The sequence below is a fragment of the Malurus melanocephalus genome, unplaced genomic scaffold, assembly GCF_030028575.1.
Source record: "Malurus melanocephalus ecotype Western Australia unplaced genomic scaffold, MMel_1.1 scaffold_59, whole genome shotgun sequence".
Classification (NCBI taxonomy): domain Eukaryota; kingdom Metazoa; phylum Chordata; class Aves; order Passeriformes; family Maluridae; genus Malurus; species Malurus melanocephalus.
Window position 1 is genome coordinate 2,521,572 of NW_026623291.1, and position 25,800 is coordinate 2,547,371.

Consider the following 25,800-nt stretch of genomic DNA (forward strand, 5'->3'; position numbering starts at 1 on the left):
GAAAAAGTTTAAAGAGGTTGAGGGCTTGAGCCCCCTGGCTCTGCGGGATGGGGCTGGGCTGACCCCACTCCTACCAGCACAGAGGTGCCAGTGGTCCCTGGCAGTGGCTGGGTGGGCTCTCCATGTCCTGCTGGGATGAGGGGCTTGTTTTGCTCCTGTGGCTGCAGCCTGCCCGGTCCTTGCTGCCCTGTGAGCCCACGGCAGCAATAACACCACACATGTGCCTGTGCATGTGGCAGGGGTACTTTTGGGGAGATTCTCTGCCCTGCAGTGATTTTTCTGCCATTTCCAGAGGCTGGGAAGGAAAGTGCTTCTGATGGGAACTGTGAGGTGCTTCAGTGTGTCCAAACACCTCCCCAATCCTCTGCACCACGAGGGCTGGCAGCCCCTCTCCTCCCAGGATCAGGACAACCCCGGGTCCTTCTCCAGTCCAGCCATCTCCTCTGCTCACAGTATTTCTGCTTGAGCATCCTCCGAGCCAAACCCCACCACGAGCCCTCCCAAAACGACCACATAAACCTCTCCAGCACCTGCTGGGGAGAGAACAGACCCATGGCTTTGTCCTGGCACCACGGCTGCTGGGCAGCACGACAGGCACAGCGCTGCCAGCACCCACCCCCTGACCCCAGTGCGCTGAAACAGAGACAATTATTTTATAGCATAAAAACAGCCCCCATGCCAGTCAGCTGGGGCATTGGGAAAGGCAAGCCCTGACAATTATGTTTCTATTACTGGAGGCACTGTGGCGTTAGGGCAGGCGCCTGCTCTGCCTTCGGTAATGATCCATGGGAAAGGAGAAGACAGATCAGTGATCAATACCCAGCAGGGGCTAAACGGATGGAGGAGCCTGGGGGATGATGGGAGAGCAGAGGAAAGGGAGGAATATGGCACTGGAATAGCCCTGGCCGGGGTAAGAGCTGAGCTGGGCAGATGGAGGGACACTCCTTGTTCATAGGATGCTGCCAGGCTGTTGGACAGTGACACTGCAGGACAGTGCCAATTTGAGGGATGAGGAATGRCACCTTTCAAGGAAATGAAGAGCCAGACAGAATCAAGGCAGGACTGGGATGAAAAGGAAGGACAGTGCATCACAGGGCAATGCTGGATCAAAGGGCTGGCTCAGCACAGCTCTGAGAGCTCCCAGCACAGTGGAGGGGTGATTTTCCCCCAGTCCCAGCATGACCAAACCCCGCTGGCTGCATCCAGAGCCCTGCACGAGGAGSTTTGGGAGCCTGTGCTGGCATGGACAGGAGGTGAGGCTGAGCACACCGAGGACAGGTCTGGCCCTGCTCTCCAGCCACATGTCCTGCCCAAAGCGTGGCCCTGTGTGCCATTGATGTGGTCAGGGCAGGGCTGAGCCCAGCCCAACTGGCGGAGGGACCAGCCAGGCCAGGGCCACACCAGCAGGACAGCTGGGACCAAGGGGAGCACGTCCCAAATGCTGCACCCAGGGGCATTTGCCCACCATGGTTTACTCAGCTGTGGGTACTGCGACCTGCACTCTGCCAGCCCTGATGGATGCCTTTGGAGCCTGGCTTCAGGCAGATGTCACTTTGAGCAGGTGCTGCATGTCCCCAGTATCAGGCCCTGGACTACAGCTTGCAGAGCTGGGCTTTCACTTGTACCAATAAAACTTCCTCCCACATCAGATTTTTGTCCTGCATTAAAACACTGAGGGACTGAGGAATGAACCCTCCAGGGATCATCCTGCAGGCAAACACCCAGGGAAAGGGGGATTTGGTGACCTGATCAGCAGGTCACCCTGGGAGCATCCTAAAGGTCACAGGTGAGCCCTGTGCTGTGCTCATGGCACCAGGGCAGCAGTGAGGATCTGCCCTGCCCCACCCATGAGMAGCAACAGTGATCACAGTGAGCAGTTCGTGTCCTCCGAGTCCAGCTGCCCTGGTGATTTAGACCCCAGCCTAAGGGGAAGGTTGGTGCTGGGGTTCAGCTCTGTCACCCCAGGGAGGAGCTGGCAGTGTGGGGAGGAAGGAAGCACTGTCACCCTGCATTGCCCCAWGCCACAGAGGTGGCCCTGGCCCTGGGGCAGTGCCTGGCAGTGCAGCTGSTGCATCCTACTGCTGTCAGACCGGGCAGGAACGTTTGAGGTGCAGGACCCTGGTGAGTGCCCATTCTGCTCTCAGATGGTGGGAGTGGGCCTTGCAGAGGATCTCAGTGAGACCCCTGGTTTGCCAGGCCATGGTGATGGCCTTTGCTGAGCCCCCAGGATGCTGCAGGGTGCAGGCACCATCAGAGGACACGAGTTGCTGTCATGGCCATACATCTCTCCAGCCCCAAATCTGCTTTGCCAGCTCACACACAGCAGGCTGTCAGGCACCATCTCCCCTTGGTTTTTGTTGGGTTTTTTGCAGTCTAGTTTGAAGGTTTCTGCTCCTTTTCCAGGGCTCCTGCCCACTAATGCCAACATGTACCTGTTTGCTCTTTTCCTGCCCTTTGCCCTGGAATGCTGCTTGGGCATTCTCCTTCTGCTGGAGGAAGCTACAGCCCCACTTGGGCTCAAACCTGCAGGAGGGGGAACAACTGGAAAACCCAAACCCTTACCCCAAATCCTTCTGCTGGACCAGCAGTGCTTCCAGCTTCCACAGCCTGTCCCCTGCACCCATAGCCACATGTGCAGGAATGCAGGGGGCTCTGATCCCCCTGTGCCCATCCTGCTGCCATCCCCGAGGCTTTGTGGCATTTCTGCCTCCAGAGCGGGCAGGTGCTGACAAGTGAGTYTGCAGTGTGGCAAACCCGGGCCCCTGAGCCCAGCACGTCTCCACTGCTGGAGCAAAGAACCCTCAAAAGGTCACCCAAGGCTGATTCCAAGTGGTTGGAGAACTGGAAAGGCGGCTTGTTCTAAAACTCGACCATACATTTTCCTGCTGTCAGGAAACCCCCTTTTTTCCATGTCTAAGATGAATGGTGAGGCTGAACCCCAAAAGACTTTGTTGTTGTTTTCATTGCTGCTCCACCCTTCTCCTGGTTAAATTTTGCTTCCATGAAATGGCCACAGGCGGGAGGTTTTGCAGGATGGGTGAGTGGCAGAGCACTCCCTGCCTCTCCTGGTACACTCACCCGGCRTGGCTGAGGTCCCATGGACCTGGAGGAGATGATGGGATGGGCTGAGGCATCMCCCTCCATGCCCAGCACAGTGTCTGGGGAGGGGGRAAATCACATGCAGAAGCTTTCTGTTCCTGGTCCGCTCCAAAGAAGGAACCCAGTGGATTTCCAGCCAACAATAACAGAAATGAAATAATTCTCCCTGCTCCCAGGGAGCGCTTTCGCAGAAGGGTGAAAGGTCGAGCAAAACTCTGGGGTTGCTGCCTTGTTTTACACGGTACTCAGGATCTGGATGGAGCCAGGATTCTGCCTTCACTGTAGTTTTACCCCAAAGCCACCAGYTCCCATGTCCCCAGGTCCTGAGGAAGACTGGGGAGCTGCACAGGGAGCTCACCCCATTCCTCGTGAACCACCACAGCCAATGGCTCCTGCAGAGCATGCACAGCTGGATTTAAGATGTTTGATCCCTGTGAAAAGTTCTGCATGTCCTGGAACCCGTGGGAGCAGAGGGGAGAGCTGGCCARTGGAGTTACTGGAGTTGCCATCATACCCATTGGATGGCCGACACAGAGAGGATTTGGGATTTTCTGCAGGTCACCCTTCCTGTGCTGCACAGGGCAAGCCACAGAGAGGCAGCTGGGGAAGGAAAAGGGCTGGCTGAGCCCAGCAGTGATGGGAATGAGCTGGAGGAGGCTCGTGTGGCACTGGTGCAGGAAGGACAGTGAATAAGGAGAAGCCTGTGGGGTGGGATGTTCCCTGAGCACCCAGAGCAGGGCCAGCGATGGCACCACAGAGCTGCTTCCCAATCTGACAGGGTGCTTGGAGTCCCTGTGAGTTCAGTTCCTTCCCCTCACACCACAGAAGATGTCGGACACTCTTCCCCTRCCCTGTCCTCCCCATGGGCAAACCCCACGTTGTAACACATGGGGGGATGCAAAAAGCCACTGATAAGGTCCAAGATCTTTCTTTATCCCACAATAAAGACAACTATGAAATAATGTACATAAACAGCTGGCTTTGTATCCCCCCTCTCTGAACAGCTTCTGTAATGGCAATGCAGACAGAGATGTGCAGATGAATAAGGAACTGAGCAATAGGAAGTCTCGGGTGAAGGCCCTGGGCACTGGATCACTCAGAACTTGCTGATATTCCGGCAAGAGCCCAGAGTGCTGAACCCTGACAGTGTGGCATGGCAGTGGTGATGCCTGCTGGCCTTGCTRTGTCCTGGCTGTTCTTTTTTGGGGCGATCAGGCATGGATATAGGCTGGTGCAGGAGCTGATCTGAGGAGCAGGAGGAGCTGGAGGGGAAAGGCAGGGTGGTTCTTACCTCCTCCTGAGCWGACTTTCTGGAATTATTTCATCCAGAGGATAAAAATTAAAAATAAAATAGGAGAAAAAGCCACAGGAGCTCGAGCTCATGCCCTGCAGAGGCTGAGGAGTGACACAGTGGCTGCTCTGTCACTCCTGACCTGTTGCTCACAGGGAAGAGCTCTGAGCACTGAACTCACCCACTCACTTTGCATCAGCCCAGCTGAAACCCAGGATGCCGGAGCCCAAGTCCAGCCTAAAAGCAAAGCCTAGACCCAAAGCTCAGCAGAGATGGGAGATTATTCACTCCAGGAGGCAGCTGGGATGTGCTGCTCCTGCACTTTGGGCAGACTCAGAACCAACTACCCTGCCAAGGTATTTTTCTCCCTTACCCTCTCTAGGTTTCACTGGAATTATTTATCTGCCTTCAATTCCTTCTTTCTTTAAACAACAATATCAAAATGGGTGCCTGCACCCTGACTGAGACATACTCATGTCACTAAACTCCTGTTTCTCCACTACAATCCTGTGAGGTGGAGGTTGTTTAATTGCTGAAGAACACGACTGTATTTTGATTAGTGGCTTGAGTCATTTGTGGGGAAGGGCTGACGCGGAGCAGCTAAAATCCTTGTAGGGAAATCTGATGTGGCGCTCTCCCTTGGGAGATACTCTGAAATATGTGCCCACTGGGGCGACCCGTTTTCCCAAAGAAAACGACGAGCACCGGGCCAGCAAACGCCAGGGTTCCGCTCATCCAGCGTGACACGGGACGAGCGTCTCCATCGACGGGGACGGAGAAGCATCCAGAGGGGAATGAACTCCCCTCGCAGCAGGGGAATCCCTCCCACTCGCTTAACACTTTTTGTTTAGTTTCTTAAATAAGGCCATGGATCYGTGCCAGAGCAGCCTCTCGAAAGCAGCGGGGAGAGGGAGCTTCCCGRGGGAACCTGTCGGTGCCCGGGGACGCGCAGTGACCCGAGCACGGCGCGGTGGCCGCGCTGGCCCTGTCCATCCCTCGGCCACGGAGCGGCAGCGCCAAGCGGCGGCATCCCGCGACGCCGCSCACGTGACGGGCTCGTGTTGGGTGACCGTCGCATGTCACGTCCCTTCGGGGGACAGCCGCGTCCCCGACACCGCCGTGGCAGGTCCCTCTGGCCAGCCCTTGGCGCGCCGCTGCCGGAGAAGCCCGCGGGGACCGGCGCTCGCTGCTGCCCTGACCTCAGCCAACCTTCCCGAGCCCCGGTGCTCCCCGAGCCCCTCCGGCCGGGTCAGGGCTGCCCATCGAGGCTCAGCACCCTGTGAGCCCGGGGAGCTGCACGGGCGGGGAGCGCTGCCCGGCCGAGCCGCTGCGTGGATGCTCCGGCGCCGCCCTGGCACCCACCTGTGGGTGCGGAAGAGCCGGGGAGGCCTCCGGGGGGAATCCTCCCCGCAACCCCCGCCCCGGGCTGGGCAAACCCCGGTGCAGCCGGCCCTGCGGCTGGAGGGTGCCCCCCTCCTTCCCCCTCTCCATCCTCCTCCTCCTCCKCCTGGCAGGAGCCCTGCCCTCCCCCGGGGGGATGCGGCGGGGAGTTCCCCCTCCCCGCTCGCTGCTCGGGGTCCCCCCGCCCCGCCGGCCGGTCCCCACGGAGCATCCCCCCGCCCCAGCGCTCGCACATGGGGCCGCTGACAGGCAGCAGCCGGACACACGGACGCGCGGACACACAGACAGACACGGGCAGGGCTCTCCATCCTCCGCGGGGCTCGGCGCGTTTGGGGGGAGCCGCGCAGGAGGGACGATGCCCGGGGCGGGGGTCCGTGCGGGGGGAGCGTGCAAAGGGGCTGGGAGAGGGAGCCGGGGTGGGCGAAGCGGGGTCCGCCGGGGGAGCGAGGCTGGGCTGGGCACCGGGCGAGCGAGGGGGCGATGGGGGCGCGTCCCCCCCACCCGCCGCACCCCCGGGCCGGGGAGCGGGGTACTCACGGGCCGGGCATCCGCGCCGCCGCCGCCGCCCCCGGCCGCCGCCGCTGCGCTGCCGCCGGGCTGGGCACCGGAGGGAGAGGGAGCGGCAGCGGGAGCCGAGCGGCGGCGGCGGCACTGCGCACGCTCCGGCCCGGCCCCGCCGGCCACTTCCGAAAGCGATTGCAGCCCTGGCACTTCCTCACGGCACACACACGCACACAGACAGACGGACAGACAGACAGATAGACAGACAGACAGACAGACACCCGCAGCACCCGCAGCCCCTGCCCCCGGCACCAGCACCGCGCACCCGCTGCTGTGCCCGGTGTGCTGCGGCATCACAGAACCGGTACCGGTACCCAGTACCAGCTCCCTGCACCCCGCACCAGAACCCAGCGTCAAATATCGGCACACAGGACCAGCACCACGCGCCCAGCATCGATAACCGGTACCGGCACCATGCACCCCGGACTGGCACCCAGTACCAGCACCACGCACCCAGAACTGGCACCCAGTACCAGCACCACGCACCCAGTACCAGCACCACACATCCAAAACTGGCACCAGCACCCAGAACTGGCACCCAGTACCAGCACCACGCACCCAATACTCACACCCAACACCAACACCAAGCACCATCATACACCCAATACTGGCACCCTGCACCAGCACTGGGGGTCTTCTCTGCCCCTCTGGGATGTTCTCCCATCCCTGGGGTGAGAGGAAGGGCTGCCTGTGGAGGTCTCCCCCAGACTGCTTCTCACTTGAGGCTTCCTTCCCTGGGAGTAACTTTCCCGATGTCAGTGTTTTTTTTTCTCAAAAGCGGGGATTATACATCACTAAAAATAAAGGGTGATAAAACTTTGGGAGAGAAAGGAGGCATGAAAATTTCACGATCTTACCAGCCAGGGAAATTATCCCACTTTATTATTTAAAACCTCATTAAAAACCATTTCTCTGGGAGAGACAATGATCAAGCCGCCATCTATTTCAATCCTCGAGACGTGCACTYTGCGACGTGGGGGACGTGTTTAAAATAGGCCCCAAATGTGACTCCCCCAGTGAAAGCACCACCCCGACCCCCACCCATGTGAGCAGAGACCCTGAGCTGAGTCCCTCTGCCTCTGCATGGGGGGATCAGATAGACCCGATGTTCCTCCCACATTTTCAACCTGCCCTGTCCAATACTCTGAATTTTCYTTTGTCCACCCATCCAGCTCACGACAGTGGGATCCATGCATCTCTCACCCAGGGAGGACCTGCCCCAGGACATTTTTGGACAAAGCAGCGTCCCTCCTCTGACTGTAACTTTTGCAAATCTTCAGAGCARCTCCAGTGTGAGTTGTGACTGCCAGTCTGCTCCCTCCTGCTGTGTGACCGGGCCACCAGCCCTCACGATTTGCTTTAGCAATTCATTTAACTGGAAGCTCACAAATGCCCCTAAAGGCTCCCACRTCTCCAGGAACTGCTTTGTAGTGTGCGTTTGGGATTTTTTAGAAAATCCCACGAATATTTACCCCATTCCTGGAATTGCTCAAGGCCAGATTGGATGGGGCTTGGAGCAACCCRGTCTAGTGGAAGGTGTCCCTACCCRTGGCAGGGAACAAGCTGGAACAAGATGAGCTTTAAGGTCCCTTCCAACCCACACCATTCCAGGATTCTMTGATTTGGGCTTGTGATTTGTTGTGATTCTCCACACAGTCTGACCCTTCAGATGAYGAAGAGAAGTCACTTTTTTAAAAAGAAATATTGAGAGGAAATGCTTGGAGATTCCAAACRCTCTGCACAATGGGGCTGTCAGTGAATAGCCAGACTCGCGGCACTGGGTGCTCAGGGTGCAGCAGCTCGGCCTCGCATCTTTTCTAGAAATTGTGAATGCTGCGATCAACAGCCAGGAACACTGCTCCGGGTCTGGAAAGCTGTTTTCCCCCCGTGCCAGKCTGGAACGCTGCCGGGGAAGGACTGGCAGCATCCTGCTGCGCACAGAGGCACCGGCAGAGAGAGCGGCAGCCTCGGGCGAGCCGTGTCTGTGCTGACCGGTGACAGCCGGGTGTGGAGGGCCTCCCGGAGCCCCCCGTGCCGGTGTTCCCCGCTGTCCCGGCGGTGCCAGCCCCTCGCCCGCCGCTGCAGTAGCGGGACCGGCCCGCAGGTGCCGCCCGACTCCGCCGGGAGCGCGCCCGGAGATCGGGGGTGCCGGCAGATCGGGGGACAGGGAGGCTCGGGGGACCCGGCAGATCGGGGGTGCCGGCAGATCGGGAGGGCCGGCAGATCGGGGGCCCGGCAGATCGGGGACCCGGCAGATCGGGGGACCCGGCAGATCGGGGGTGCCGGCAGATCGGGAGGGCCGGCAGATCGGGGGGCCGGCAGATCGGGGGGCACCGGCAGATCGGGGAGCCCGGCAGATCGGGGGCCCGGCAGATCGGGGACCCGGCAGATCGGGGGACCCGGCAGATCGGGGGTGCCGGCAGATCGGGAGGGCCGGCAGATCGGGGGCCCGGCAGATCGGGGACCCGGCAGATCGGGGGACCCGGCAGATCGGGGGTGCCGGCAGATCGGGAGGGCCGGCAGATCGGGGGGCCGGCAGATCGGGGGGCACCGGCAGATCGGGGAGCCCGGCAGATCGGGGGCCCGGCAGATCGGGGGCACCGGCAGATCGGGAGGCACCGGCGGTTCGGGCACCCCGGCGGCTTGGGGGGGTCCCGGCGGTTCAGGGATCCCCGGGGGCTCGGGGGGCTCTGGCGGCTCTCTGCCCCCGCCGGTCGCCGGGAGAAGGAGCTTGTGCGGRGCGGGGAGCGCACCCACTGCAGTGCGGGGCAGCTCCATCCCAGGAACACCCAACGGACACAGCCATTCCTCGGGTACCCGATGGACGCATCCGAAGGGAGTCCTGACAGCAAGAGCTGGGCGCTCCGTTGGTGCTTTCTCTGATTTTCTGCGGGTGTTGTCGTGTGGGCTTAGACCTGGGCTGCAGGGCCAGAGCAGCCACTGCCCTCCCTGTGCTGGGCACTGCTGGGGTCACACCTCAAATCTGTCTCTCGGGTTTGGGCTCCTGATGACAAGAATGACATCGAGGTGCTGGAGGTGTCCAGAGAAGGGAACAGAGCTGGGGAAGGGTCTGGAACACAAGGAGCTGTTGAGGAAGCTGGGAGGGCTCAGCCTGGAAAAAAAGGAGGCTCAGGGAGGACCTTTTCTTTCTCTAATCTACCTGAGGGGAAATCGTGGCCGAATGGGGGTTGATCTCTTCTCCCAGGTGGCAAGCAACAAAACCAGAGGAAATAGCCTGAAGTTGCATCATGGGAGGTTTAGGTTAGATAACAGGAGAATTTCTTCACAGAAAGGGTTGTCCAGCATTGGAACAGGCTGCCCAGGGCAGTGGTGGAGTCATTGTCCCTGGAGGGATTTAAAAGCCACGTGGATGTGACACTTGGGGACATKGCTTAGTGGTGGGCTTGGCAGTGCTCATTTAATGGTTGGACTCGATCTTAGAGGGCTTTTCCAACCCAAACAATTCTGTTTCATTCTGATTCCGTGATTTTAAGGTGAACTCTGCCATGGGCTGCAGGGAGCTGTGAGTGCAGCACAACAGTCCAGGCAGGATGCTTAGGAGCAGGAAGCTTCTTTTGATGAATATCTGWGACAAGCCAGCCTGTGTCAGGACTGAGATACAGCAAGCTTCCCTACGGGTCTGCAAAGCACAATTTGATGTAGAAATCCTGTCAACAGTTGCTCAATCCCATCTTCAAAGTGCTCTGCAGTATCAGCCTGCAGCAGCAGAATGGGCTGATCCCTTCCAGGGTGTTTCCAGCTCGTGTGCTCCTCGAGAGGTTGGCAGGTGGTGAAATCGGGTGGATGAAGGCTCCAGAGATGTTTTGTTTCAGGAAAGACATTGCCCCACCAACTACCTGGGTTTTCTAAAGCTTTCCAAGCAGCAGAGTGTATCCAGACTGGGGTGACCCACAGAGATCTGCTGGCACTGGGCTCTAAGGAAGCGACAGTCCTTGAGCTACCACAGCCCAAGTGAGAGGGAGAGGAAAAGCAGCTCTGTGCTGTCACCCTGCAGGAAGGGCTTGTCAGAGCTGAGATTGTAAAGGTCATGCTCCCCCTGTCCCTGAATCTGCAGCTCCTCTGCTGAGGGCAGCTGAGGACACGCTGAGGTGATGCTGTGTGTACACAGAGCTGGCACGTGAGGGTGCAGGAAACAGAGCTGCTCTGGAGGCCAGCCCTGCTCCAGGGCATAAATGTGCCCTGTGTACCTCAGTGGCAACGCTGCCTTTGCAGAATACCTGGTCTGAGCTGTGTGCAGCTGATTTATTCCCTTGTGAGAAATACCTGTGCACCCTTTGTAGCCTTTTTACTTTTTTGATGTCTCAAAGCTTCCTGGRGAATGTCAGAGCTGCATTTCCAATCCCGATCTCTGCCTTAGCTATCAGGTGTGCTACAACTCTGCATATCTCCATGGCTCCCCAGGAGTGCTCACAGGCTGACTCAAGTGCCATTCTTGTTGGGGCCACGTTTATTTCCACAGGGACCTGAAGTGCAAAGGTTGTCTCTCCTTTACTCAAACTTGAAGATAGAGCAAGAACTTGAGGTTCTGGAGTGTGTCTGGAGGTTGTGGAGCAAAGTTTAAAAGAGGATTTTGCACTACCATGCTCAGCACAGCTTTAAATTCTATCACATTTAGAGGCAAAAGGGTCGATTATTTTGACTTCCTAATGTAACAGAGCTTGTGCAATCACAGTGTGTATCAGCCCACTGATGTTCTCCCAAATTGTTCTCTTTAAAAACTTTTTAACCCTTTGGTCATTTCTATCAAAAAGAGAGAGAGTGGCCAGAGCTCAGTTGCTGCCATTACAAACAGCTGGGCAAGGAATGACCCTGCCAGCAAAACCAACACATGCTGTCAGAGCTTGTTAGACACTGGAGAATCCACAYGGAGCTGACGTTTGATCGATGCCCAAACCGTGGGAAAAGCTCCAGTCAGGGTTTGTGCCCTCGCAGGCACCCAGGTCGGGCCCCCAGGAGACGCCAGCCCTGCTGAAAGCCAGAGTCTGCAGATCCTGCAGCTCCCACAGATGTTTGTTTGCTTTCTGGTGCCCAGCTGGGAAGGGGCAGACAGAAAGAAGGAGCTTGGCCAAAGTCTTGGCCAAAAGGGCCAGTGCTGGTGTTCCAGGATGGGACTGAAGGTCCCAAAACCAGCCTGTGRTGGTGTAAAGATGCCATCCTTGAAGGGGTCACTGCAAATATCAGCTCTGCTGCTGGGTAGCATAGACTGACAGCACCTTAGAGGGCACTAAAATCCATATTACCCCTACAGCTGAGGCCCTGAATACCTACAGGCTTTCTCTCAAGCTCTCATCAGTGTTTGAGAGCTGGCTGAATGCTCATTATCAGGTATGTCACAGAGAAGGTGGAAGTGGTGACAATAAGGACAAAACTGAGGCGTTGGACTCCTCTGATTACTTTTGGCTGACATCAAGTCAGGGGAGATCTGGGCAGCTGTGCCCTTTTCTTGTCTACAAGATAGACAGTGGAAAAAGCTGGACCAAACCCAGTCTATTCCAAACTGCTRTGATAGTTCAAAAACATCTCTGACTTTTTTTAATGTGGAAGGAGCTGAGAGACACTTTGGAGATATTCCAGCTGTAAAAATGAGCACAGTTTGGCCTGGTTCCTGTACAGAAGTTCCCAGGCAGGTGGAGCAGCTCCTGCAGATGTGTGGAGAGCTCGTGGAAAGTCTCCACTTGGGCTGCAGCAGAAAGGTGATGCTGATGCTTAGAGATGGGAAGAGTGTATTTGAGAGGAAGTTTGAGAAGTCAAGAGTCTGTCACGAAAATAAAATACTTTGCCCAAAAGGGGAAGATAAAGATTCTCCCTTCTGTATAATCTACCCCAAGATCTACATTCTCCCTTTTTTATTTTAYTTGCATGAAGAGCATCTCTCCTTTGCTTCCTCATCGTTTGGAACTCAGAGTTCATTAGAAATCTGCTCTGTTGAGCAATGCCACCACTCTTGGTGTTTTCCATTTCCTCCCTCTGATCTGGAAAGTGTTTTTCTCACACAGTRTCAGTCTCGAGCAGTAATAACAAAACCACAACTTCTCTCACAGTTCTTTATTTGCAGGTGGATTCTTCTGTGGACACATCTAAACATGAGCACACAGAGGCTGTTGGGTACAGGACAGCAGACAAAGCAAACGCTGGTTATGAATGTGTGAACAAATATCACCCTGATATTTCCTTTTCAACACACCCAGGTCCAGAAGTCATTGTCAGGAAAAGCTGGTCACGACTTCGAGGTTTCTCACTTACATGCTAAGMCCAGAACAACTTTGACACACAGAACAACAATGTTTGTATGTGGTTTTTGGTTTAACACCATRCAGCCCCAATTTCTCATTGATTCCATTGACTCTGAAATGGGTAAAGCTTTCATTACAGCCTGATTCACAGGCCTGAAGTTCTAGAGCAAACACAGCCGAGCTGCAGGATTTATATTGGCATCTTACATCTCTAAGACCTGGTGAGATGATGGAGTGAAGGAGACCAGGCTGCTGTGCCCTGAGAAAATAGTGGCTCAGATGTGAGTTCCCAAGGTATGATGGCAAATTTCCCTCAATCCAGGGGAATAAAGAAGTAGGAATAGAGATATATACCCACTTTCCCTTCTTTCTGTAGTGGATGTGGGGCAGAGGCAAGGTATTATTTAACATCTCTGCACTCTTAAGGTATTTTCACTGTAGAATTAAAAGGGTCAGAAGTAAGAGCCTTTCCCCTGCCTCACAAAGCCTGGTTCAGTGTGGGAAGCACCGTTTCTGAGGGGAAAGRGTTTATTTTTGTTCAGTCTTGAATCAGTCTCRGCTTTCCCCGCTGTGAGGGYTGGAGGAGGAGGGGARGGCAGGCAGGCTTGKGAGTGAGGATTYATTTTCTCCAGGTCATTAACAACCCTCAGATAAAGTGGCACTGGGGTCCAGCTGCCCTRATCCCAAACTGAACTTCAACCAGAGGCCCCAGAAAGAATTCCCAGGGTGTTTTGGGGAGACACCCCTGCCCTGCTGCTGTACCAATCCCCTCCTCTGCTTCTCCTGCTGGATCTGAGTGTTAGGAGAGGTCTGAGCCTGTCTGGTCTGGAGCCCTGAAATCTCCTCGTTGTTTTCTAAGACCTGTCCCGGGGACAGACTTAAAAATATCCCAGGAACAAATTGACTGATGCGTCYTCTTTCTCCGGGATAAGAGGAAGGGAGCTGTTTGCTCCTTCCCCCGCCGCTTCTCTCGGTGAGACAGATGCGAGCTGTGCAGCTCTCCCTCTGCCTGGGCGAAGGGAGTGGCAGCTTCCTGTTTTCACACAGAAATTAGATTGATCCAGGATGCCTTTGTGWGGCTGCTGGTCCCGATGAGCACGGTAGGGCTGAGGGTGTCCGTGGGCTCTCCAAGTTTTATTTCRGCTTTCCTGTGATCCTCCTGGCTGAACCCCATAGAGGGACATCCTTCCAACCAGCTGGTGCAGGAGCTTCCCAAGCACTGCCGAAAAGCCTTTCCTGCAAAATCTGAGTCTGCTTTTCCAGTGGCCAAAAATCTGAGTGCTTTTCCAGGGTGTTTGCAGGCTCCCAACAGAGCAGCTCCAACCATGGGGCTKCTCATCCCAAACCGGGGCCGTGTCTGGCATGAACATCCCAGGAATCTGCTCCAGGAGGGCAGGAACAAAGTGGAGAGAGATGTTTACAGCTGCTGGGAAGGGGGGAAGCACAGGAGGGGGAGCAGGAACAGCCCAGCACAGCAGTCTCACGGCCCAGCTGTCAAGGAATCGGTCTCGCSTAAGGAGAAATGGAGAGCGAGCAGCAAATTGGCTTTGCTGAATGCTTTGGCCACAATTAATAAGGAGGGAACTGGGCAAAGGTAGTGGATAATTAACATTGGCTGATAGCAGAGCTCTGTCCAGAGCAGGAATGTGTTGTGTGCTGTCACGCTAAAATTAGCAACATTTTGTTATAGCGCTTTTCCTTCGCAAAACGCGCTCGGTTCAAGTTGCCAGCTCCCCTCGGGGAGGGAGGCACTGTGTCCTGATCCTGGGAGGGTCTGGGGCTGGCACACGGGCTAGGATGGGGCTTTTCCTGCAAAAAACACCCATCTGGAAGGCACAGGGTCCCTCAGAGTGGGATGGGTGATTGTGCCTGTGAGAAAGCTGGAGAATGGAGGGGTGAAGCGGCTTTCTAAGGTCACCAACTGAGTCATGGGTAAAGCCAGGAATAGCAGCCAGCAGTCAGGCTCCCAGCTGCTGTACCTATGGTTATTTCTGTTTTTGCTCTTCACTTCTCTTGCCCGTGGTTTACTGAGCGCATTCCAAGAGTAACTTGCCTGCCAAACTTCCTCCCCTTTAAAACCAGAAATGGACAGATAAGATAGTAAAAGAAATAAGTTTAACTGCTGGTATGTGCACAAACATACCTGAACCTTGTCCAAGTTTTCAGCCAGTTTTTTTTTTTAATGCTCTTTTGGGGCAGGAGAAACTCCTCCAGTCTCAAAGTGCCCRTGGCAGTTTGCTGGCACCAGTGTCTGATGATTTATTTCCTTTGCCTGTAGTCAAAAGGAGAAAAAATTTAAAAAGGAAAAAATAAAAGAAACATGTTAGACATAGCAAAACCCRGTCAAGTGACTCCACTATAAATCCCATGAAGGCAATGGGAGAATCATGGCTCTGGGAATTGGAAGTTTAGACTATAAACCAAAATAAAACTGAAACCCCAAATAAATGCTACATTCTCACCCAATAAATTTTCCCAGARTGCCTTATCTACTTCTCAGTGAAGGCCCTGAGACTTTCTTCCATCAACTTGTAAATCAGATTGGGCCTAAGCCAGAGTCCTAAACTGGGGAGTAACGACTTGGATYCTCCTTGGCACAAGCAGAATTAGACTGCTCTGTTTACAGCTGTCCAAAGGCAGCATAAAAAGGTTAATCCAGGTGGCAGATCTGACAGGAAGTCAGACTGTTACATCAAATGGAAGCGTGATAATGGCACGAGTGGCCAACAATACCATGCTGTGTCTGTACCTCAGGCTTAATCACTCAAACTGCCTTTAGTCACGGATCAGAGGATGGGCTGCCCTTGCCCCATCCCAGAGCAGGATCCCATCACATCCTCTCTCTGATTCTCTGTTTTCTTTTTATTTTTATTTTTGTTTGTTCATCTGTTTTTTTTTTTTTGTTTTTTTTTTTTTTTTTTTTTTCCGTGTTTCTATTTCAGTGCATTTATTGCAGTCTTGTTTTATGGCTCTCTCCCTTCCCTGACTGAGAGGTGATGCACTGTGTAAGGCATGCAGAAGCTACCGCTCCTGGCATGAGTCCCCTCCAAGAGCAGAGAGGTGCYTGGGTCCCCAGGCTGTTGTCTGACCCTCAGGATATGGCTGTGAGTCTCCCTGTGTKTGAGAGCAGGGAGCTGCCTGATCTTTGACCGGGAGGGACTCAGCATTGTATGATTTTCTGTATTTCTTCTGTTCTACTTTGCTGGATTCTTCCCAGCTTTCTCTGGTATTTCTTTGCAGAGGGGTCAGGCTGGAATAATGTTGGTTTGGTCCCCAGATATCTTGTGTACACAGGCTATCCAYTTCCAGGAGGTGACTTTCAGAGTGTCCCAAGCATGATTGCTGACCTCTCCTCTTTGCCCTGGTGCTGGAGATTCCCTGACTCTGGARCTGAGGAGCAGTGTCCAACCGAGCTCTCCCTCCTCCTACCAGCCCTGGCTCTGYGCTCTGGAGTTCCAGGTCCTTTCACAGAAATTACCATTTGCTTTAAGAACTAAAACAAACAAAACCCAAATAAATCTCCTCACAAAACAAGATCAATAAAAACATAGCCAAGTGCTTTGTTTTGCTTAGAAGACGCATCTTTGTACACATCCACTTGTGCCTTGCCAAGTCTTGGGAATCAGCAAAGGCTGACTTTGTTTACTGCAAATTAAAGACCCTCTGGAGACACCCTGTCTTGCTTTCCAGTGTAGCCTCGGGCTGGGGGAGGGAAGCACTTGGACAGTAGCATAGAAGAAACCCTGTTCCAGTGTTGCTAACTATAGCATTAATTTCAGAGTCATAAATAACTTCAGTACCATGGTTACAAGCACTAGCCAAGTATGATATCATTTAGTTTAGGATTAGGGGAAAATATCTTCCTTGAGGCTGTGGGTTCTAAAATAAGCAACTTTTCCAGTATAAGTTTTCTCCCAAAGACTACACAAACTCCAGCCCGTAGCCATAAATTAGAGGGATTACTCTGGCAAAACTGACTGGATGTGAAGTGTCAGCAGGTAAAACAGCTCAGAGAGCAGATTCTTCCAAGTTCCTGAGGGAATGGCAGCCTGGCACTCCRTCAGTTTTCTTAGAAAACAGCACCTTCCGGGAATGAGAGCAAGCACAGCCTTTCCAACCCGAGTTTTGCRGCGTGGGGAAGAAGGTCCCCTCACAAATCAGATGCCACTAATGCCCATTATAAAGATGGATTGGGAGGCCAGCAGTGACAGTTCCCATGGCTGCRTGGACAGCTTTAGAGGAGCAGCACAAGGCAGGCACAGCTCGTGGGCATCCATTGGCCCCGTCGAGCAAACAGYTGGGATGTTTGTTTTGCAGAATTTACACACAATTACACGCACAGACAGATCTGCAGGAGCAACAGTGAAAGGCTGTTGTGAGGGAAACCCTGAATACCTGCCAGTTACAGTATAGAATCATCAGGCATTACAACAAGGACTCACATGGGATAAGGGTCCCATAATAAGAAAAAAAAATTGTGGAGAAACACTTTAGCACAGAAAGAATGGGCATAGTTTGATGGAACAAAAAACTTGGCTTTAGGGCTCCCGGGTACAAAATCCTACACCACACAACCCAAAGCACTGATCCCATTCAAAATTGTTCAAGGAGTTATGCCATGAGGTCTGTATTGGTAGGCTTTTTGCCAGATTAGATATTGTCTTTCTTCCTGCTGCCGGCATGCAGCCAGCACAAACGCCGTGTTGTGAGCTCTGGCTAATCCAACAGAAACGTCATTGTGTGCCCAGACATGATCTGGATTGAATTTGTCCTGCTAAATCATCCACTAGTGCTCAAACCTGGCATAAGGGACCGTAGAATGGTGGCACAGAATTCCATTTCAAATTTCATTTCTTCTCTAACGCAAGGCAAGAGAATTTTGCCACATGCAAATGTCTGTGATAATCATTGGAATGTTTTCCCTCATTTTAGTGGATTGGATTAGAGGGTGTCCCCCCATGAAAAGCAGTGGATAAACTCAAACACACTGTGAAAAATGAAATGTCTTTCTTATTTCTGATCTTGCTGGTTCTAATCATGCAGAGAACATCTGAAAAGGGACATTTTGAGATAGGCTGAAACCAGTCTCATTGATACACTGCATTCATTAGCCCTGCCTCTCACTGCTGCAGCCTGATCCCTGCTGAGAGTTCCTCTGATTGTTAGCTTAGTCTCAGATCCTCAGAGCAGAATCTCGGGTTTCAAGGTGGTTTTGGGCTGCTGCAGCTCTGAGCAGCCTGACAACCCCAGCCTCTTTCTTTTGCTCTTTACCTGTGCTAGGCTTGACTTGGGAAGCARCTGTTCTCCACCAGGAAGGTGTGGGAGGCCAGCACCGTTTTCATTTTCTCAGCAGTGGGCTCTGCAAACACCGTATAACTTCCCCTCTCTTGGGTTGTGTTAAAGAGGGATGCTTTTGGTTTAGGAATAGTCCTCTGAGTGTGTGAGCCTGTCTTGAAATKATCTTTATTGCAGCTGTGAGTTGCAAAGCAACCTGAAGGGGAAAAGTGAGGAAGAAGATGGGACAATTATATTTGTATATGAAGACCTAGGTTTTTTGAGTTACCTGGTATRAGTTACATGATAAAATCAAAGGTCATCTGGCTAAGGGAGTGGATAGGAGAGGTCAACTGACCTTGGTACTGATTTAGGGTGTCAATAGCTCCTTTAGCACAGCAGTGAATAAAAGTATTGCTGTCAGGCTCAGAAGATGGACAGCTTGCTTGTGGATTTGATGCTGGCCTGTGCTTTAACCCTCACAAACTCAAATCATTCTCATTTCTTGTACTGTGCCTGTTTTCTCTGCAAGAGCTGCAGGACATCCATTCACTGCCAAATAGCTGGGCCCTGATCTACACTGGGATTTCTACCACCACAGAGAGCATCACTCTTACAGGGACCCATTCTCATTCCATCAGGGTTGTTTAGAGCTTCACTGCTCTCTTCAAATCCTCTGCTGTCAGGGAATAGAGTGGGGTCTGGTCCTTTCGGGATATTTTGCAATGTGCCAAACAGCCTAGTCTGTATTTGGGATGGGGAGTGACGAGTCCAAGGAGCCTTCTCTCCTGCAAGGAAGAACCATCTGGCAGAGCTGTGTTTGGATCTGTACTTGTGAGCTCCTGGAARCTGCTCTCGAGTGCAGTTTAGAAATATGCAGGCAATTACATATCACTGCTGTTGCACTGAGGCTGCCAGCTGCGGGGTCAGGTTGTCCCCTTTGTTTCCCAGTAATTACTATTTTTAGTTCAGGTTTCATGAGCCCAAAGGTCCCCTGGCTGTGYTCTGTGCAGCTTCAGAGCAGACAGATGGGGCATTACAGGCACAATGTACTTAGTCCCTGCCACTCATGAGATTCAAAGTCCAATTCAGTTGGTTAAAGAACAATGTTTGCAAGTTCTGAGAAAATCTCTCTCTGGGTAGAAGCAAAATATCTGCAGCAGAAGCACAATTAACAGGGAATAATTTCACTTTCTCAGCAAAACAGGAAGRTTGGGAATGTGCAGGGATCACAGGGAAAATGTTCTGTTTGAGTGGCTTGGACCCTTCAGCTTGTCAAGTGCCTCCTGAGAGATTCATCCCTCCTCAGTTCCAAGGCAGGAACTGAAACCAACCCAAAATCTAAGGAAGGAACTGGGTGGGCAGGTGCTGGGCAGAGCAAGTCAGCACAGCTCCCCAGCCCAGCCCAGTGGGGAACTGGGCCAGGCAGCATTCCTGGAACTGTGGTTCAGTCCCAGGCCGAGTGGCCATCCCARCTGCAGAGTGAGCTGAGGGCATGAGTCAAAGCCACGAGGGGCTGCCTTGGTCTTGCCAAGYATAAAAAGCACAAAAATGCTGCCTTTTTGTGTGCTTTGCTCCTGTCTGAAACCAACAGAGAAGGTACAAGCCATGGGATAGCAATTGCTCAGGAGATCGAGAAATCCCAGCAATGCTTTGATGGATCCTAAAAAGCAAAACAAAAGCAAAAAGAAAGCTTATATATATGTTTATGCATATATATTGCTCAAAAAGCATCACATATATTCTAACCTTCCACAAGCATTAACCCAGTGATCATTACAAAAGGCCTGGGAACATCCTGAGTAGCACAATCTTCATTTTACTGAGGCTACAAACAGTAATTAGCTGACTAAGGATCGCAAACTCAGCACCCACATTAAAACTGGGACTCGGGGAGTTCTTCTGCTCATCCCTTGCTGCATCTGCTGTACACCTGCAGCAAGCACAGCAGCTGGGAGCACTGCCCAGAATCCCAGCACTGGGAAAMCACAGCACTGTGGCACTGACACAGGGGTCACACAGGCAGAGTGTCACCATGGCAGAGAAGCCCAAACAGGCAGGACAAGGTCAACAACTTCTGAAAACAGCCTGTGCAAAACAGAAACTGCTGTTTTCTGAATTTTCTTGTTGCTCCCTACACAGGTTCCTTGAAGTCTCAGCAGTATTCCAGAATAAACCCTGCAGCTCAACTCCTGAGTCCACCCTCTGTGTAGAATATAGCTGACTGCAACTTAAAACAAGGGGGCCACAGGTGGAAATTGTACTCAAGGTGGATTAAACACAGATATTATGGCTGAAAAGTGGTGAGGTGAAAGGCACAGGGAGAATCAGTGGAAACCCACAGATGAACTCTGGGAGCTGAAGTTGCTTTCCCCACGTCATGTGAACCAAACCTGTCAAGTTTCACATGAAGGGCAGCCCCGAGGCACACTCGGTTTGTTCTCAGAAATCAGAATTTGTAATGAGTATGTGGCAGTCTGTGGTAACCAGAAACTATTATTATCACAGGAAATGCTGCTGGTCAGGAGGAACAAATGTGTTTGATCCCCGTGGTGCCAACAAACCTTGGATTTGTCCGTGCTGTGCAGAWCCTCGGGTTTATTACATGGGAAATGTTCTTAATAATGAGGGAGACTGAGTAAATGGGTTTGACTCTGAGCAGAGAAGCCAACAAGGCATGGAGAATAACGTGTTCTGAGCAGAGAAATATCATGGAGTGGAAGTAGTCAGCCTTTGCCTCAGCTGGGTTCTCTCAGGTTGAGCTGTACCCTGATGAACGTGACTAACAGGAAGGTAAATTGATTTAATCCATGTATTAGTAGAAAAGAATAAKTTTTAGGGTGTTTGGAGGGTTTATAACACACAATGGAAGATGGGCAGTGGTTTGACTGAGACTAAAATAATCTAATTGAGTTCATTGGAGGTGAAATTTCTGCCAAAACTGGTTTTCAGAAGCTGCCAGAAGATTCCAGCTTATCTCAACCTGGGATCCATCAAAGCAGWGTTGAAGCTGGGTCTTGGGCATTGAGTCAGCAGTTTACGTTCCTGTGGGAGGGAGTGGCATCCCARCCACAGTGGGAACAGTGCACGGTGCCTGCAAATTACTCTGAACACATTAGCTCTTCACGGTGGATTTCAGATGAGGATGGAAAGGAAATGAATTTCTATTTGAAATAAAGCCAGCGATGTTGGTGGTTATTAAGATCAGTAAGCGATTTTAGTGAAAAATTTGTTCCTGTGAATGAACTAAAAACTTTGCTGCTCTGTAAGTATGTTTTGTAACAGAAATGGTGAATTTTGGGGCGTCTATGCTAGCAGCGATTGTGGTTTTTTTAAAAAAAAATAAAAAAAAAAAAAAAAAAAAAAAAAAAAAAAAAAAAAAAAAAAGAAACAAAAAAAAAAACAAAAACCCAAACCAAACAAAAAACCAACTGGTAGAAAAATGCTTTAAAGAGGGTTTTTGTAAGTAGATTTAAAAGAAAAGCTGCTAAACACAGAGAAAGGCTTTCTGTAAATGAGGAATCCTTTCATTTGTGCTGCTCTTACAAAACAACGCAGGAAATCACACAGGATGTGCTGAAGAGAAGGGGGAAGTGGTTTTGAGGATGACATTGAGCGCTGCGAGGGGGATGCCAGCCGTGCTGGATTCACATGGGGAGCTGGTGCTGCTACCATTCACACCCCCGAGCTGCTGCTGCCCCTGGGATGAGGAACCCGGGGAGCTCYGAGYGCAGCTCTGGAGTGAATGAACACCYCCAAAYTGCCCCATCCCCTCTGGCCCTGGTGATGTTACAAACCCTGCTCAGGAACTGAAACCTCTGAAGCCTTCCCGAGCTGTCTGGGGATGACCCCACCTCCTGAGAGTCCTGCTCCATCATGTGGGAAGCGGACAGCGCATGGGGAGCTGTTGTTATTATAGAAACAGGGCAAAGCACTTGACTGCTGGGGAACTGGAGGCTGCCTTGGCCATTTCCAAGTGATTACAGCAAGCAAGATAATCCATGTTTATCGAGGTGCTTGGCGTGTTATTTTCCTTTCCCTCTTGATGTGGTGTGCAGGTTCAAAGGCACCAGCAGAGCTCTTTGCTCCAGAGGAGGTGCAGGAGGTGGTTCCTCAGCCTTGTGTGACTGCTGCCATTGTGTGTGCTGCTGCACATTGAAAACACTTTCTGTTCTAGACACTCATTTGTCACGGGTTTGAATATGATTAAAAATAACTGTGCACTCAAATAATATGTACACTATGATAAATATACTGTAATAAATATACACTTACAGAATTTGTGTGTGTATATATCTGTGTATCTATGTATCTATGTATCTATGTATCTATGTATCTATCTATCTATCTATCTATCTATCTATCATCTATCTATCTATCTATCTATCTATCTATCTATCAATCTATCTAGATATATATCTATATGCCTATATGTCTATATATCTGTATTTCTATCGATACATATCAATATATCTATGTATCTATACATCTATATATGTATGTATATATGTATATATCTATATATATCTATATATCTTTATCTGTCAATCTATCTATATATATATCTATATATATCTATATATAGCTATATATATCTACATGCCTGTATGTCTATATATATATCTCAATATATCTCAATATCTCTATATCTCTATATTTATATATCTATATATCTCTATCTCTATATCTCTATATCTCTGTATCTCTATATCTCTATATCTCTATATCTCTATATCTCTATATCTATATATCTATATAGCTATATATCTATATATCTATATATCTATATATCTATATATCTATATCTATTTGGCAAATATTCAGTGAAGGTGCCGGTGTATTTCTGCACAGAGTCTAAGCCCGTGCTTCTTTCCCTGTGTACTCAATGTAGCTCAGATTCTTGACAGCTAATCTATACAGCTTTTAAGCAATTGAGTTCAGGTCAGTAGCTACGTGAAGCTGAAAGATTTTAAATTTCTGTCAGAGCCGTTGAAAAAACCCGAGCTCAGAGTAAAATAGTTATTCACAAGGCTTGCTCATAAATGGTTCATGACAATGTTATATTGGTGAGCTGATAACAAAATGCAGGTTCCCACCTCCAYGCTGTTTGTTACTCGTGAACAGAAATTCAGGAGACTGATTCCACAGTGTTTAATTTAATCAGAGCCAGTGCAGATCCAGCAGTGCCTGTTCGTGTGTATTAAATCTCCAAATGCAGCAATGCATCAATYCTGTCAGCTCCTGCTACAAAGCTGAAATATATTTTTCCTGCTGTCACCTAGGCATCAGAGGGATGAATGTGAGAGGGAAAAGCCCCACCTCTCAGCTGTGTGACTCAAAGGGTCCCTGCTTCAGTGGCACCTGCCCTACCYGTCCTCTTGAATGCAGAATGTGCTGTGAGCCTCTATCTTGCAGGCAAAATGTGGCTTCAGCCCCTGACCCCTGTAGAAAGCAAGGAACAGCTTTTTCATCAGAGRGAAAATATTCTGGACYAGACAAGAAGGAATAAATGCAGTCWCATTTCAAATCTGCAATTTATAAAACACAACTGAGTTCCAAATATGCTGGAGAAAGAAGAACCCTTGCCTAATAAACGAGGCCCACCTACTGTTTTTAGTTTCAAGGTTTCTCCTTGCTGCTACAAGTGGCCTCTGTGAGAATTGAAGTCTATAAATGGTTGCACACTGAGGTTTAGCGTTTATCCAGTTTCCCAAGTGGAGGTCAGCTCCTGGTATTCCTGTGGTYCAAGGTGAAAAAACACGGGTTTTAAAGATGAGACCAGGGAGGTGCTTGTCCTACACCCCTCCACAAGTTATCAGAGAGCCCTGGGGCCCAGGTTATCCCCAGAGGTGCCTTCCCTGGGCAGAAGAACAGAGAGCAAGGATTGGTTCAGAGCAGTGCACTGCTCTCCCAGATGGAAATGAAGGAAAGATGGATTTTCCCCAAAACACTAGGCTAGTGCAAAGTACTTCCAGGACAGTCTGGACCGCTGCTGCTTCTGGGTGGATGCAGCCACACAGGTTCAGCCTGAGCACTGTGGCTGCCTTGGCTCCTGGAGCTCCCCAGCCCAGGGAAATCTCAGGCTGGAAGTTCCTTACAGGCAGCCTGTGAGCCCTGGATGTGGGGAGAGCCGTGGCCCCCCAGGCTGACCCTGCACAAGGATGGATGTCAGCAGAGCTCAGCTGCCGTCTGTGCTCCCTTTAGCAGCCRGGCTTGGAGCACAGCTCGGCTCTTCAGGGGCTGAACTGCCCAAAATCTGCTCAGCTGCGTAACAAAAGGAGCTGCCACGCACTAATTCATCGTCATTCTATCTGTAAGAAAAACCACTTAACAGATCTGGACAAGGGCTGAAGCTGATAAGGAAAGAACTCATTAAAGTGATAGAATTAGAGATCTCTTTTAGCCTTCTCCCCATCTGTCTCCTGCCACCTGTCACTCACTGTTGTTTCTGTAACTCAGAACGGTAGGTTTGGGGAGCAGAGATTATTTCTTCCTACATCTTCTGCTCAAGGTTCTTTTARCATTACATAATTACCAATAACACAAAGGGAATAAGGCATGAGAGTGGCAGAAAACCAATTTTTGTGATGCTGCTCTTGACAGCAGAAAGCCCCTTCTAGCTCACAAATCCTTTCTAGTACATCTCCTAAATAAAACATGATAAGGCTCACAAAAATCAAAACTAGCAAAGCTCTCTGGAAAACCTGTGTAACTAACACATTGCTGGAGCCAACCACAGGGATCCTCGCAGGCCCAGCTGTTGATTCAGGCTGAGAACAACTCCAAGAGCAGATGTTTGGGTTCAAACATCCCATTTCTCACGGATGCTGAAGAAACAGACCTTAAATATATTTATATAGATGTTTTAAATGGTGTTTTGGGGTTTCTTTTTTTCTCCCCACAGGAAGGCTTGGGAGGAATCACAGATGGAGGAACACAGCACTAACAGCTCCTGGCCAGCCCAGCACAGCACAGGGTGGAGCAGGGTCCAGCTGCCCCAGCTCCAGGGGGTGTTTTTTGTTTTTTGTCRGGGTCATCCCTCTGCTCCCATCCTCACTCCCCCAATCCCCTCCTTTGCTTCAGGGCAATGCAGGGAGCCTTGGTGTCACCAGCATGGGCAGTTCACAGGCACCTTGTTTTCCTTTTTCATGTCACAGCTTGTCTTGCAAAGTAATTTCTTTTTTTTTTTTAATGTTTAAATGCTTTTTTTTTTTAATGAGGAAAAGGTGTACAATGAAACCTCAGTAAACAGGCATTGAAGCATGCTGCTTCATAAGCCTGTTTTTGTTTAGTTTTTTTAAGGTTTATTATGAAGACAAACACTTTCAGGAACTCCATTTTTATTTCCCAGCATCTTTCATTTCTTTTGGCCGGGCATCATCAGCCAAATAGGTGTAATAAAACCATGGAAGAAAGGAAATGTACAACAAGGCGCTTTACCTGAGCAGATGTAAAATTGCACTCATTAAAGAAGCGCATTTAGACATAAAATGCAGCTCAAAAACCTCCATTAAGAGCTTCCACTAGGGAAAAAGATTGCTTTGACCTTCAGAGATTGACGCAATGTGTGATGTTTATTAATAGTTTTAGCAAGAAAGTATCTATACAGGGGGTTGTCTTGCCTTTTATTTGGCTGATTTTGAGAGCCCTTACYGTTTCTTGGCTTGCCTGCTGAATAGGGCTGATGAAAACCTCCCTGCTCTTAGGTTAATGTCCATCAAAAGATTTCTCTGCTCCTCTGRTGATGAAAGCAGCACTGTGAATGCTGCAGGAGCCTGGGCTTAACCCCTCCACCAGCTTTCCAGAAAGATAAGGATGGCCCCAAGGCTCCCAATAGCTGYTCTGGGTGTGAGAAATGCTCTCTGRAGCACGAGGGGCTTGGTAGGACTCCTCGTGGAGGCATCTCCTTGTTTCTCCTCA

At 51.1% G+C, this 25,800-nt stretch overlaps 1 protein-coding gene across 1 annotated transcript in view; it reads right to left on the minus strand.

Annotated features, from left to right (window-relative positions):
* The window catches only part of RGS19 (regulator of G protein signaling 19), a 15,192-nt gene extending 8,783 nt beyond the window's left edge, over positions 1–6,409 (minus strand). Inside the window, exon 1 of the mRNA XM_057366095.1 lies at positions 6,329–6,409. The gene's annotated coding sequence lies outside the window, so the exon portion shown is untranslated. The remainder of the gene's footprint in view (positions 1–6,328) is intronic.
* Positions 6,410–25,800: the final 19,391 nt, after the last annotated feature.